Raw genomic sequence first — 15,195 nt, 5'->3', positions numbered from 1 at the left:
ATATTTATAATTGCTACCATTAAAGGATAGGTTCACAATGTATTTAGATGTATCTAAATCCCAAAACATTTACAAAAAGAACTTACATTGGTATTCTAGCATATAAGTAGGCATCAATTTTATTTTTTTTACATTTGTAAATCAAGTTGGAGGTTACTAAAAAACAAAACAAACTTAATAGTTTTCTATTTCATCAAATCAGTGAGATTGTCTCCATCAACATCCCAAGTATGTGGATCGTCATTCAGAAAGGTCTGCACTAGGTTGGCCCGAAACTTGTTTATTTCTGTTTTGGTAAGTTTCTTGGCAATGCTTGTTTTGTTGAATAGGCAATCGATCACGTACATGCAAATTATACCACAATCCACCCTGTTTCATAGTGAGTATTAAAATCCATGGATAAGAAGATTAAATAATGAAAAAATTAAGATATTAAGAATATAATAAATCTTACGAGGTAGCTGATTGTTGGGGTGTGTCCCACATTGTAATCAGTTCTTCACGATCGTATTGACTTTCAGAGGGCATTGGAAAGACCTCGTAATAATATTTGATCTACAAAAGTAAGAAACATTTAAATGGGCATAATAGGGTTAAGAAGTACAAATAAATTTTCATTACCAATTCATCAACGTCCTTCAGGTACGGATCTCTGCATTTTCTATTCCTAGGGAGAATTGAGTTGTAATGGAGCCATAATCCATCCTCAGTGTCCAAAACTAAGGTCATCCAATGATTGGCCACTTCATGGTTTCCGGCAGCATGAATGGGGAAAATGTAATATCTGTATCGCTCATCTTGGTTCTTCAGTTTCTCTACGATACTCTTTTGGAGGAGATCATCTCTTTTCATCCTAATGAATGCCATGCAAGAACTGGTTATGGCAATTGAAGCTGTTCTAACTTGTGTAGGATGAGGAGCTATCACTTTCCCTTGTTTCCTTGTCAAATATTCGATTTGTGCATTAATTATCTGCGCAAGTATGAAAATAATCATAAATGATATACAAAATATTATATAATGTACTCAAAACCCCATGTTAATTAATTTAACAAATGCTTACATTGCTTGACACCATGTTGCCATTCACAAGAGAAATTATGTCACTCCACACGAGGAAATTATCTCCCGACCATACCACAGTGCTGCAAACACCAAATGCATAAAATTATGCATTGTTAGTCAAATATTAGTTAAAGCAAAATGTGTTCCAGATTCTAATTACATTGTGCAAATAACACAATGTAAGTATTTATAGCACAACGTTTTTAATTATATCACAGGGTATTATGCATATGTCAACTTTTTTCGATCAATAAAATTACTCACTTATTTTTTCCAAGCTGAGCAACATCCATCAACTTTTTTTGGTCTCCAGTTGATAAGAACCGGTAAACCCCCGACTTTGTTTGCACTTCTTTTAGAGAGATGGTCTTCTCAGGTATATTGTAATCCTCCACATTGCAAGCAGCCAACTCATTCTGCTCAACAAGAATCTTTGCCTTCTTGTTTTGATTTAACTTTTTCTTCAAATCATACTCAAAATCAGAGTCTTCTCTTTCTATGCGCTTTTTTGTTTTTATACGCCTCACCATTGATATAGATGCTGGTTTTCGTTGATACGTTGCCAATTTCTTGGGGGTATTATCCTTCGCATTTGATACATAATCAGAGATAACAATGTTTGCAATGATATTCTCCACAATCCTGTCCTCCTCAGCATTTTCCTTCTCATTTGTAGCATCATCAACTTCTATATTATCTTCATTCTGTTTAACTTCACGCGCTGCAATTAGTGCATGAACTTCTGACTTTAACTTTGCGGTTTCATCAACCATCAATTGATAGCCTTTTTCAATGACAATTTTGGAAGAAATCACATTCTCAAGTTCCACATTTAGCTTCTCATTGTTCTTGATTTGATACCACAATTCCATCCTTAATTCTTCCACCTCAGATTGCTTTACCTCAATTTTTTTTGTTTGAATCAGAAGGTCATTCTTCAACCTTTCAACTTCCTCCTTAGCATCATTCTTCTCTCTTTCAAGTTCAATTATTCTTACCATTGATTTGTCTTTCTTTCTAGTTGATTCATGATGGACATGAGATGCTGCCATGTTTTCTGGAGATGGCTCTTCACTGCTTTGCATAAGATTTTTGCCACCTAAACCAAGCCGGACCACAGGCGACTCAATATCTTCTGCTGATTGACTGGATTGATTGACAATGTTGTGACGTTCTGGAGTATTTGACGATTCAGTTTCAGATGTAGAATTGTCGGATGCACTCGGAACATCACTAAAGCTAGGAGTTTTATTTGAAGCTTCCAAGTTTGATAATTGAAGCTCACTTTCAATTAAAATTTTCTCTTCATCATTCATTTCCAATCCAGCTTCAATCACCTACAGTGAAATAAGAACAAGAAAGTAGTTTAAGGAAGCGCAATGTAATTAAACATATGACATTGTAATTAATTACAAACACAATGGAATTAGATATCCTTGAGAAAGAATATAAAGTCTGATATGAAATATGATTTCAAGCTATTGTTTGGTCAAAGTAGTATGTTAGTGGACATTTTCTCATCTATGATAAAAATATCTAACAATTACAGCATTTTATAATTCATATTTTCTACCTACACACACATATACAGCCTAATTGTTCTTTCAATATAATTTTGGACAAAAATTTATATTTTAATATTCCACCATTTTCTAAAGATAAGAAGCAAATTTGGTTAAATGTAGTGTCCTAAGACTTTTCAAAAAATTTACTGGAAGGAAGCTTCATGTATATAGCACAATATCATCATCATTGTAACGGGTAACTGAGAAGAGAAAAAAACGCCTATTTCATAGACATGGCTATGGCATCGTAATTAAGAATTCAACATTGTAATTAATAACATACACAATGGAATTAAATATTTTTCAAAGTGGCAGACTAAATGACATTGTAATTCAAACAAGAAAAACTACACATCCAGCTAGCAAAATCAAATGGCAATGTAATTCGAATAATTAAGTAGAAGATTGAAGAATTTTACCTTGTCCTCCGTAATGATGTCTATGTATTGTGCCTTGAAATCCTTTGGCCATCCACTAATGTCCCATTTTAAGAATCTTGGGAAAATTGTTGCATTAACTGGTGTGAACACTTCAGTGTGCTCGCAAAACCAATACTGTTAGAAAAAAAAATTCAAATAAGAGTCTTAAAACCATATTTTTCACAGTAAATGAGTAAGAAAATTAAAATACTTGATCGAATAATTACCGACATAATAGTGACACATCCAGTCACTTTTGTGGGAGATTTTATGTTCTTCTTGATTGAATCCAAGAGATTATCGCAGATTGCCTTTGACCAATTGTATTGCTTTACATTGTCTAGGTTCTCAATGTATTTGATGAATGCCCAAGGAATGTGATCATCTCTTGTTGAAAAAAATAACGCAAGACACGTGTACAACATGATCAATCTTGCTACATCATCGGCATCATCAGTTGTCTTCCCCCTCAATGCTCGATGGATTGCATTCTTTATCTCAGTTGACTTCATTGTATCCACTCCATCGAACCTTCTTTCAACAAACTTTGATTCAATTGGCTTCGACATTCTGCCAATCTTCATATTTCGTTGCCCTGAAACAACTCCGAATACCAATTTTATGTCATTCTCTGTAAGTTGAACACTCTTCTTTGCTAGGACAAAAGCTCCCTTTTTGTCATCATAAATACTCATAATATCACATATTATTTGTTCTTGCTTCTTTGGTGCAACTTCCATGTCTTTCCTCTTGAGTAGTTTCTTGTACATAGCCAAAATGGTGTCTTACGAAGACACATTTTATGCCTCTGCTGCAAAGATATAGTCCTTAGAAGGGATGTTATACCTAACATATTCGACCGATATTGTAAAGCGCTTGGCTTCGGTTTCTCTTTTGGTTGAGGCATCTCTTTTGGTTTATGCTTTTTTGTTTTCGTAGTTCGTATTGTTCTCATTTTTGCCATCCTGTAAAGGGAAACACCACATTATTATAAACACAATGTATTTAATAACAATGAGGTATTAAAAGCATCTCCAGGAAGACCCATTGAGGTATCACTGCAAGAAAATATAGGAGAAAGAGTTTAACAGAAGCAACTATCTGAAATGACACAACCATTATCTTTATACGAACAAATCATGCATACAAATATACAGTACACATTTCAATCAACCTATTTGTACACCACTCCCACGAGTATAGTTTGTATAATAGGCATACACGATATCAAAAGTCACTTTGTTGAAACTTAAAAGCATTCCCTTCACTATCAAACAACAAGGGTGAATGGTTGTTCTTACAGGGCATGTGCTGGGGATAAACCAAAATTCCTTCTAGTTCGTACAAGAAAAACCAAAGAAAACAATAAGCCCAAGCAAGACACAAGGCTACAAATTACACTGTATATATAAAAAATTAACCGAACAACAAAGGTTTGTTAAATATAAAAAATTAAATCACAATAAAGTCTCATAACTATTTACATTGCCCTAGTTATTAAAACTGAATCTGAAATTGTGCAGAAAAACCCAACCGAGATAGATATGGGCAAAATCATATATGATAGGTATGATAATACCTATTGTTTTTGGTAGAAATATCCCCCTCTTAAGCTTTATTTTGATAAATAATGAGTGTATTTATGTGTTGATTTGTATTTTGATAGGTTGATTGCGGTTTGGATGAAAAGCGACGGAAAAAGGGCTGAATTGAAGAAAATGTCCACCGACCTTCGTGTGTTCAAATAGTCATAACTTTCTGTCACGTTATTGGAATTGAGCACAACAAAAGGCATTGGAAACTAGACATCTCAAGCTTTCCGTAGAATCTAAAATCATGCAAATCGGAGGTCATATGGAGAAGTTATGGTCATTTGAATCATGTGCCTAGGGGTAACGCGCCTAGGCGCGCGCCTAGGCGTGGCGCGCCTAGGCGCACAAATTGTGCACGCCCAGGATCACTCCTGCACGCCCAGTCCAGAGAGTTGGACTTGAATTTTAAGTTGTGCACGCCTAGGATTGCGCCTAGGCGTGCGCCTAGGCGTGTGCCTAGGCGTGGTGCGCCTAGGCGTGAAAACAACGCGCCTAGGCGTGAAAAGCAATTTTCTGGGATGTTTTAAGTCGCGATTTGTCCGAGCTGCGGGAGTTTTTTAACCTAGAACTGATTTTCTGGGGAGCAAAACCAGAGGGGGAAGGCGATTCTTGGAGCTAGGAGGAGAGATTCTTCAGCTCAACTTGGATCTACTCAACTAATTGGGTTTATTCATGATTTTCTCATCTCTCCTTTTGTGTTTTTCTCTCATTATGTGTAACTAAATCACTTGTGCCAAGGCTAGGATGAAGCCTTGGGTTTGATGACTTTGTTTATGACTTGATTTACATATATATGAGTTGATTTGGGTATAAATCTTGTGTTTCTATGTTTGATTGCAATTTCTTCATGCTTGTGGTGTTTGGCCAACACCTAGGTTTTTTGGATGAAATTGTTTGGAGAATTTGCTTAGACAATAATATGTCAAGTAGATTATGCTTCTTGAAACACTTGATTATGAATGTGTCTCCCTTTAATTAGGTGACAATTTGTATGAATCCTAATCTCCATAGAACTCCATGAATTCCTATGCATGTTTAGACCAATAAGATGGCTAGAATGTATTTAGGAATATCCGACCTAGACCAATAAGATGGCTAGTAATCGATTTTAGGGAGATTTGGCTTAGGTGCGCTAAAACCGACTTAGGTACGGATTCGTTATGCCCGAATTAGCAAATGTGTGTGTGAATTTGTGTCATCGCAAGTTATTTCCCAAGGGGGATTCCAAAGCCTTGGTGTTTATCTCATTTGCATTAGTTACATCCTTATTCAAAGAAAATACCAAAAATACTTTACTATTTGCTTGTTTTAGTTTAATTACCCAACCCAAACAATCTTGAGTTGAACTTTACTTTTGTTTGCATTGTCCATATATACATACAAATATACATTTGGATTAAACATAACACCGTCCCTGTGGATTCGACCCTTGCTTATCATTGTGCTGTAGTCGCCGACTAGTACACTTGCTAGTAAGGTTAATTTAGACCCAACAAGTTTATGGCGCCGTTGCCGGGGACGGTTGCTTATATTTGATCCATTCTTGTTTATATACATAGATACTTACATACTTAGTTTAGCTCTTTCTTTCTTGATAATTAGTGATCTTTATACTTTTCTTTCTTGTTTGTAGTTCATGCAAGGAAGGCGTTCTCAAGATATAGAAATTCTTCCTGTTGATCTAGACTTGGAACGTGCACGAAGGAACAAGAGAGACAAGGATCTTCTTGAGGAGAAATCTTCCACTCGTTCTATTTCTCCTACATCCAGCTCTAGTTCGTCTAGTGACAAAATTTTGGAAGAACATTCTGAACAAGCGAGCATGGCTGAAAATCGTGAAGAAGTTGGCAATAATGCCAACAATGCAAATGCTCCTGTCACCATAATGGACTACTCTATGCCACAATTCTCTACTAGACAATCTTGCATCGTATTACCAACCATTCCGCCAAATCTCTCTTATGAGCTTAAATGCCATGTGATTAACATGCTCCCATCATTCTCAGGAGCGGAAAATCAAGATGCTAGTGATCACATTGATAATTTTCTAGAGATTTGTGGCACTCAAAAAATTCAGGGCATATCTGAAGAGTTCATACGGTTGAAGCTATTTCCTTTTTCTCTTAAGGAAACTGCTAAGATCTGGTTCAAGACTTTGCCACCAAATTCTATCACTTCTTGGGATCAACTTTCTGCTAAGTTTATTCAGAAGTTCTATACTCAGTCAAGGACACAGAGGCTTAGAGATCAGATTTTCCATTTCAGGCAGAACAAGGGAGAACCACTCTTTCAGGCTTGGGAGCGATATAAAACTCTATTGATTGGTTGCCCGCATCATCAATTCTTGCCATGGCAGATTATATCATACTTTTACCAACATCTGGCTGATGAATGCCGCCATAGGTTAGATGCAGCTGCTGGAGGAAATATTATGGCTAAGGAACCAACTGAGGCCAATGAAATTATTGAGACTGTGGTGGCAAATTCCTCACAATGGGATAATCGTGATCTTGATGCTCCTAGACACATGGTTTATGAGGCTAGTGCTTCAAATTCAGAGATGGCATCTGTGGCTAGGAAATTGGATGCGGTAGTGACTTTGCTGAGCAGAAATCTGGAGCCTTGTGGCATTTGTGGAGGCACCGATCATCCTACTCATGTATGTTCTAGAAGTGGGACATTTCCTGAAGCGGAAGTTAATGCAGTTCAACTTTTTCATAGGCAGCAGAATGATCCCTTTTCTCACACATATAACCCAGGATGGAAGAATCATCCCAATTTCTCCTATGCTTCACCCCAGAATTTCAATCAAGGGCCCAGACCTTGGCAAGCTCCACGACAAGAACCACCTTCTCAAGATGCAAGGAAGTGTACTATGGAGGACCTTATTTCCCAGCTTGCTCAATCACAAGTCACAATGCAACATTCCCAAGCAGAGATGAGCAAGTCAATGACTCAGTTGCAACAAACTGTTTCCAGTAATACTCAATCTATCGCAAAGCTTGAAATGCAAGTAGGACAACTTGCTCATGCCTTGAGTGAAAGACAGCCAGGAAAGCTGCCGAGTCAACCTGAGGTAAATCCTAAGCAGTATGAGGATGCTAATGCTATTACTGTTTTGCGAAGTGGGAAAAATGTGGATAACAAGATTGAGTATAAAAAGCTTGAAGGTGAGAATCATGATGAGCCTATAGTGGTGGAGCCAAGTGCTTCCAAAATACTTCATGTTGAGAAGGAAAAGCCGGAAGTAGAAGAGTATGTTCCAAAAGTGCCTTTTCCATCTCGTCTTGCCCCGGCTAAGAAAAGCAAGTATAATCGGGATATTTTTGAAGTTTTGAAGAAAGTGGAGATTAATATTCCACTCATTGAGGCAATTAAGTCTATTCCCGCATATGCAAAATTTTTGAAGGAGTTGTGCACTAACAAAAGGAAGATAGGTGATCATGAAGAAGTATTTCTCTCCGAAGAAACGAGTGCTATTTTACAAAAGAAGCTCCCGCCCAAATTAAAAGATCCGGGTAGCTTTACCATTCCTTGTATTATTGGAGAGAAAGAAATTGAAAAGGCCTTGATGGATCTTGGTGCAAGTGTAAATATCATGCCTTATTCTGTTTACACTACTTTGAAGATAGGTGAGTTGAAACCAACTTCAGTCACTCTCCAACTAGCTGATCGCTCTTTAGTGCATCCTTTTGGGTTAGTTGAAGATGTTTTAGTAAAGGTGGGTGATTTTGTTATTCCGGTGGATTTTCTGGTGCTTGATATGGAGGGTGAACCTAATCCGACAAGAGATGTACCACTCATTCTAGGCCGCGGTTTTATGGCTACCACAAAGACCATTATAGATGTGGAAAAGGGCATGCTCACAATGACAGTCTTTGACAAGACCATTGAGTTCAAAATCTTTAAGGCTATGAAGAGTCCGGATGTCATTGGAGAATGCCTTCATGTTGATATGGTAGGCCATGAGAGAGTGAATTTATTGACAAAAACGACTTCAAGTGATGAGGTTGTGGAATATCTGGTTGGTGATAGCATTGAAAGCAAAAGGACCCCATCATCGCCAATATCCAACGAGCTCGTGGCTACTTCTCTTGTTACTAGCAAGCTATCTCCAACTTTCAAAGGCGTGCGGACAAGAGCAAGGAAGTTGAAAAAGGCACGGTCCAAAACAATGTTGAGAAGTAAAGCAAGTGCTCCTTTTGAGACATTGAAATTGTCTATCCATGGTACTTTCACGATAACGAATTCTAAGATAGAGAAAGGGTGGAAATTTGTGGCTCGCCAACTTGAATTCTGTGGGCCAAATGTTTCGGGGATTCTGAATGGAAAGCATCCTATGCACCATCCTCCTTGATTTGTTTTCCAAGAATTGTTGTGAAGGTGCTGAGGCTTGTGGTGATTTCTCCAAATCAGGTTGTCTCTCTCCTTATCTAAAACAAGTGTTGTGTTTAAGCTTTCTCCCTCCCTTTATTTATTTGCATTGACGACCATGCATGTTCTTAAAGTTTGGGGAGAGATGCTTAAATTGTTAAGTGTTGATGCATACTTGATTGATTTTGTAGGTACAACTACGTCTGGCTGAAGACATTAAACTTAGCGCTACTTGGGAGGCAACCCAATGAAGAAAGTTTAAATTTCTGGGCATTATGTTTATAGCCAGACCACGCCTAGGCGCGTATTGTGCACGCCTAGGCGCACCTTATACACGCCTAGGTGTGTGTGTTTATAAAAAATATAAAAAAAAATATAAAAAAAAAATCACAAAAAGGGTTCATATGCAAAAGAGGGTGCATGAAGATGTTGAAGAATTGTGGCCAGGCCAGCACCCCAATCCACTCGCTGCATGACTCCAACCCCCAGGTTGTATTGTTTCAACTTGTCCTCTTTTTAGTGCATTATTACATTGTCATGTTTTGCATTGAGGACAATGCATTCTTTAAAGTGTGGGGTGGTGGACTGCATATGGATTATCTTGTGCAAAATTTCACATGATTTTTGTAGTAGCTGAATTTAAAAAAAAAAAAATAATAATAAAAATTTAGTGCTTGAATCTTGCATATTTATGGGAATTTTCTGTTGAATTGAGTGTTATATTGAAATGCAGCTAATCTTGGTTTGTGGAACCCATCATATCCTTCTATATGCTTGACGTCTACTCTATTGCACAATCACTATAATTCACCTGCACGAGAATGTGTGCTTGTGGGGTATGACTTGGGTGAATAGATGTTGGATATGGACTTTCTCTAAGATGATCTAGAACACCGTGTTAGTTATATTCTTGGCACTAGTTAATTACATGCATGTTAAAAAAAAAAAAATTTGATGATGATTAAAAGCATGTTCCGCTCTTGTGATCTTGCTGAGTAACCGGGGCTCTTGTCTAACCAACTCGAGTTTCGCGTAAAAAGGTAAGACAATCTTGATGAACATACTAGGCTAGCTTAACTTCGAAGCCTTTTCAACTCGAGTGATTGATCCGAGGTGTGCTTTATCACATAATGCCCTAAACCAACTGGTTGGGAGTCATTGGTTGAGAACTCGTTACATGGGTTGACTAGAAAGCTTAAAGGAGTGAGCATTGCACGGGCATAGTAAGATGAAAATAAAAAAATAAAAAAAAAGAGAGAAGAAGAAGAAGAAGAGAAGTATGTATATAAATAAAAGTGCCTTGGTATTACTACTTGACTGTTCTTGGAATTCTTAGAATGTGACTATGTTTGGCGCCTATGAACTCTTGGAAGCCAAATAATTATACATTTCTTCTTTGCACGCACTTAATGTAGACGAAGTGATTGAGTAGACGGATAATCTTCATTGAGTATATGTTTGGATGAAGTGTGGGGTCTCCACATCTTTTTGATTGCATGGCATTGATGTATATTGTTTCGATTCTAGTGATTTCCCTCCCATATGTTTGATTTGAGTTATCTTGAAACGTTTGTGGGTGTCGTTCTTGTAAGCCCTCAGGAGACAAAACTCCTCCACTAGGGACACCTAGGGGTTTAACGGCTTGTTGCATATGCTAAATGCAATCGCGATTCCTGCGTTAGTGAGTTAGGATGTTAGTTGGTAGATGTACTTTGTTTAGTTTTACTTGAGGACAAGTAAGGTTTAAGTGTGGGGTGTTTGATAGGTATGATAATACCTATTGTTTTTGGTAGAAATATCCCCCTCTTAAGCTTTATTTTGATAAATAATGAGTGTATTTATGTGTTGATTTGTATTTTGATAGGTTGATTGCGGTTTGGATGAAAAGCGACGGAAAAAGGGCTGAATTGAAGAAAATGTCCACCGACCTTCGTGTGTTCAAATAGTCATAACTTTCTGTCACGTTATTGGAATTGAGCACAACAAAAGGCATTGGAAACTAGACATCTCAAGCTTTCCGTAGAATCTAAAATCATGCAAATCGGAGGTCATATGGAGAAGTTATGGTCATTTGAATCATGTGCCTAGGGGTAACGCGCCTAGGCGCGCGCCTAGGCGTGGCGCGCCTAGGCGCACAAATTGTGCACGCCCAGGATCACTCCTGCACGCCCAGTCCAGAGAGTTGGACTTGAATTTTAAGTTGTGCACGCCTAGGATTGCGCCTAGGCGTGCGCCTAGGCGTGTGCCTAGGCGTGGTGCGCCTAGGCGTGAAAACAACGCGCCTAGGCGTGAAAAGCAATTTTCTGGGATGTTTTAAGTCGCGATTTGTCCGAGCTGCGGGAGTTTTTTAACCTAGAACTGATTTTCTGGGGAGCAAAACCAGAGGGGGAAGGCGATTCTTGGAGCTAGGAGGAGAGATTCTTCAGCTCAACTTGGATCTACTCAACTAATTGGGTTTATTCATGATTTTCTCATCTCTCCTTTTGTGTTTTTCTCTCATTATGTGTAACTAAATCACTTGTGCCAAGGCTAGGATGAAGCCTTGGGTTTGATGACTTTGTTTATGACTTGATTTACATATATATGAGTTGATTTGGGTATAAATCTTGTGTTTCTATGTTTGATTGCAATTTCTTCATGCTTGTGGTGTTTGGCCAACACCTAGGTTTTTTGGATGAAATTGTTTGGAGAATTTGCTTAGACAATAATATGTCAAGTAGATTATGCTTCTTGAAACACTTGATTATGAATGTGTCTCCCTTTAATTAGGTGACAATTTGTATGAATCCTAATCTCCATAGAACTCCATGAATTCCTATGCATGTTTAGACCAATAAGATGGCTAGAATGTATTTAGGAATATCCGACCTAGACCAATAAGATGGCTAGTAATCGATTTTAGGGAGATTTGGCTTAGGTGCGCTAAAACCGACTTAGGTACGGATTCGTTATGCCCGAATTAGCAAATGTGTGTGTGAATTTGTGTCATCGCAAGTTATTTCCCAAGGGGGATTCCAAAGCCTTGGTGTTTATCTCATTTGCATTAGTTACATCCTTATTCAAAGAAAATACCAAAAATACTTTACTATTTGCTTGTTTTAGTTTAATTACCCAACCCAAACAATCTTGAGTTGAACTTTACTTTTGTTTGCATTGTCCATATATACATACAAATATACATTTGGATTAAACATAACACCGTCCCTGTGGATTCGACCCTTGCTTATCATTGTGCTGTAGTCGCCGACTAGTACACTTGCTAGTAAGGTTAATTTAGACCCAACAATATACCAAAACTGCTCTTAAGTAAACTATAGTGCAGAGAGATCTTGAAATTATCAACAAATACTAGGTATGAATATGTGATTCAAACACTTACTTCTTGTTGTTCGAAGAAGTTGACTCCCAAACAGAAAAACCAGCTTCAAATCCTCAAGAAACTCACATCGAACACAAGATCAATACAGGAGAAACCTGATTTTCGAGCATGGTGATCGATATCGATCACTGTGATATCGTTCGTACTCAACAAGTTTTCCGAAAATTGGAGAGGGAGAGAACGACGTTCGTGTTTTTTCAGGCAGTTACAGACTAGATTTTTTTTGGAGATGCAGGGTTTCTCGTGTTTTTGTTTCTCGCGCCTATTTTATGTGTTAATGGTCTTTTTTGGTGTTTTTTTTTTTAAATTCGAAATTGTCCGGCTGGACAACCTACATGTCATGCCACATGGTTATGTAAATTTATGGATAGGTAATTTATGGATGTGTAGTGTTGCCCTTAAAGAAGTCATCTGCAACTCTTGTTCTTCTCCCTCTCCACACCAACCCCCGTCAAACACCCACCCATATGCAGTTCTTCCTCCCCAAATTTTTCGATCTCTCTCTCCACACCAACCCCATCATATTAACAAAACTTGAAATCTCAATATGGGGATCAAGTCCAAACAATTAAGAAGAACCCAACCATTATTTGAATATATCAAATCCAGGAGTCGTCGATGGTGTTCCTAGGAAGCTAGCCACATCCGCCCAAGCAAGTCGAAATGAACCAATACCAAGACCACGAAAACCTCCACCAATCTGTTGAGTTGTTGCCGGATTTTTCCATATCATCCAACAATGGTTCTTGTCTTACCGGGTAACCCGGAACCCGACCCAGAACACTCGGTAACCCGGTGACCCGAGACCTTGTGACCCGGGATTTCTTAACAGGGTTATCGGATCGGGTTTCTATCTCTTTAAAAATACCGGGTCGGGTCAGACCCGATCCGATAACCCAGAACCCGACCCGATATTCACCCCTTGATGTTGTTGCGAGTTGGATAGGGTTTTGCCGTTTTGGGTTGGTCCATGGCCCGGTCCACAACTTTGAAGAAGGTGTTTGTTTTGGGTTTTTCATGCTAGATCAATTTTTACTGGTTCCAAATGTCATGACAAAATTATATACAAAGGTGTTATGTATTTTACATAGAAGCAATTAATTTGAAATGTTCTACATTTCAATGGATTTTCAATTAAGGGTCATGATAGTACTAAAAAAAATTTACATGAAAAAATAGCTATTTACATATTTGAAACTGTAAATTATAATTATTTATTATTTATAAAATAAATATAATTAATTTATAAAATAGAGATAATTAATTAATTTATAAAATAAAGATAATTTATAAATTAATGGGATGAGGGGTTAAATGACAATGGCAATGAAATACTATGAACATATAAAAAGAATAGAAATGAAAATGTTACAAAAATTATTCAAATTGGTAGCATTTTGAAACAAGCATAAAATGTTGGTAAAAGTGCCTTGGTATTGCTGCACGAAAATTGTTGTTTGGCAGCCACAAACAATTTATGCTAGAAACAAACATAAATACTAGTAAAAATGTTTTTCCAAACTCGCCTTAATTTTAAGTTTAGCATAACCAATTGTCATCAAATCATTAGAGTAATAGGCTCACTAAGTAAGTTAAAAAAAAAATACAAAAGATTCACTCCTACTACAATTTTAAACTTCAAAGAGAATAGCATTTCACATGATATCAAAATCTTTACCCTAACAACAAAATCCTAGGTTCTATTTTAATTTCCATACTATTAAAATATTAAATTTTCTTCTTTAATAATTTTCTTTATATTATTTAATTAAAAATAAAAATTAAATTATAGTTTATATATCACTTTTACGAAAACAATTCATATTAATTATAAATAAAAACATTAATTAATAAAAAATAATTAACCACATAAACGCTTTGACCAAGTCATTCAAAACTTCTTATCCACTACAATCGCCAAGAGGCCACACAGAGATCAATTTATCAGACACAGAGGAGCTCAATCACATGCAATCGAAAACTCGTCACAGTTTATCCGATTTTCAATTGTTGGCTTCGTTAAATTGAATTATTCCATGGATTAGCCTATATGTAGTTAAGGATTAGGATTCATGAAATTAAATGATTTCATGGAATATTCAAATGCTTCTTTGAACTTGAAAGCTTTCTTGCCCTCCTATAGCTTAGAATTTCATGTAATAGGGTCTTGGATCAACATTTGGGTTTTTGGAAGGTAGTGATGTTGGATTGCTTGTGGAGGGATGATGTTGTGGAAGTCGAGGCTGAGTGAGATTGTCACGCCCTGATTCTCTGAGCGTGAGGGGAAGAAGGAAATGACATAACACACCAAACATAACAATAAATCAAGTAGAAAATCGGGCAACATCACTACATAAATTTACGAATGCCACCATACAAATATAAAGAAAACCAAACATAACATAATATTCAAGCAGAATTCAAACCAAAGACCCTCAGGACCCACATCCATCTCTATACTATCTAACATAGGAGTCTCAATCACTCGAAACACCCTCTTAGTCATCCATCATGAATCCAAAAAAAAAAAACAGTCTCATAATACATAAACATATATCCTAATCAAATAAAAAGACACGTCCAATGTCCAAAACACAAGTGAATCATCAGCCCAGGCCACCATGGTCACGCCCCATCCAACTGATTTGAAGGACCTACATCAGAAGCAGACTCACTTGAAAGGATAAGAAACTAGGGTATGAGCCGAATCCAAGTTCCGGACCAATTGTAAATACTAAAGAATGTCAAATATCAAGAACAAGAGTCCCAATCACACGGAGCACCCTCCTGGTTATCCAACA

At 37.3% G+C, this 15,195-nt stretch overlaps 1 non-coding gene across 1 annotated transcript; it reads right to left on the bottom strand.

The window, feature by feature from the left end:
• Window positions 1-6,877: 6,877 nt before the first annotated feature.
• LOC119980165 lies at window positions 6,878-6,984 on the bottom strand. Its single transcript, XR_005463803.1, has one exon. It is a non-coding gene; the product is annotated as a small nucleolar RNA R71 (small nucleolar RNA).
• Between the last annotated feature and the right edge of the window lie 8,211 nt (window positions 6,985-15,195).

This window comes from Tripterygium wilfordii, chromosome 15, assembly GCF_013401445.1.
Source record: "Tripterygium wilfordii isolate XIE 37 chromosome 15, ASM1340144v1, whole genome shotgun sequence".
Taxonomy (NCBI): Eukaryota; Viridiplantae; Streptophyta; class Magnoliopsida; order Celastrales; family Celastraceae; genus Tripterygium; species Tripterygium wilfordii.
The sequence above is the reverse complement of the archived record's forward strand: the minus strand, read 5'-3'. Positions and strand labels throughout refer to the sequence as shown.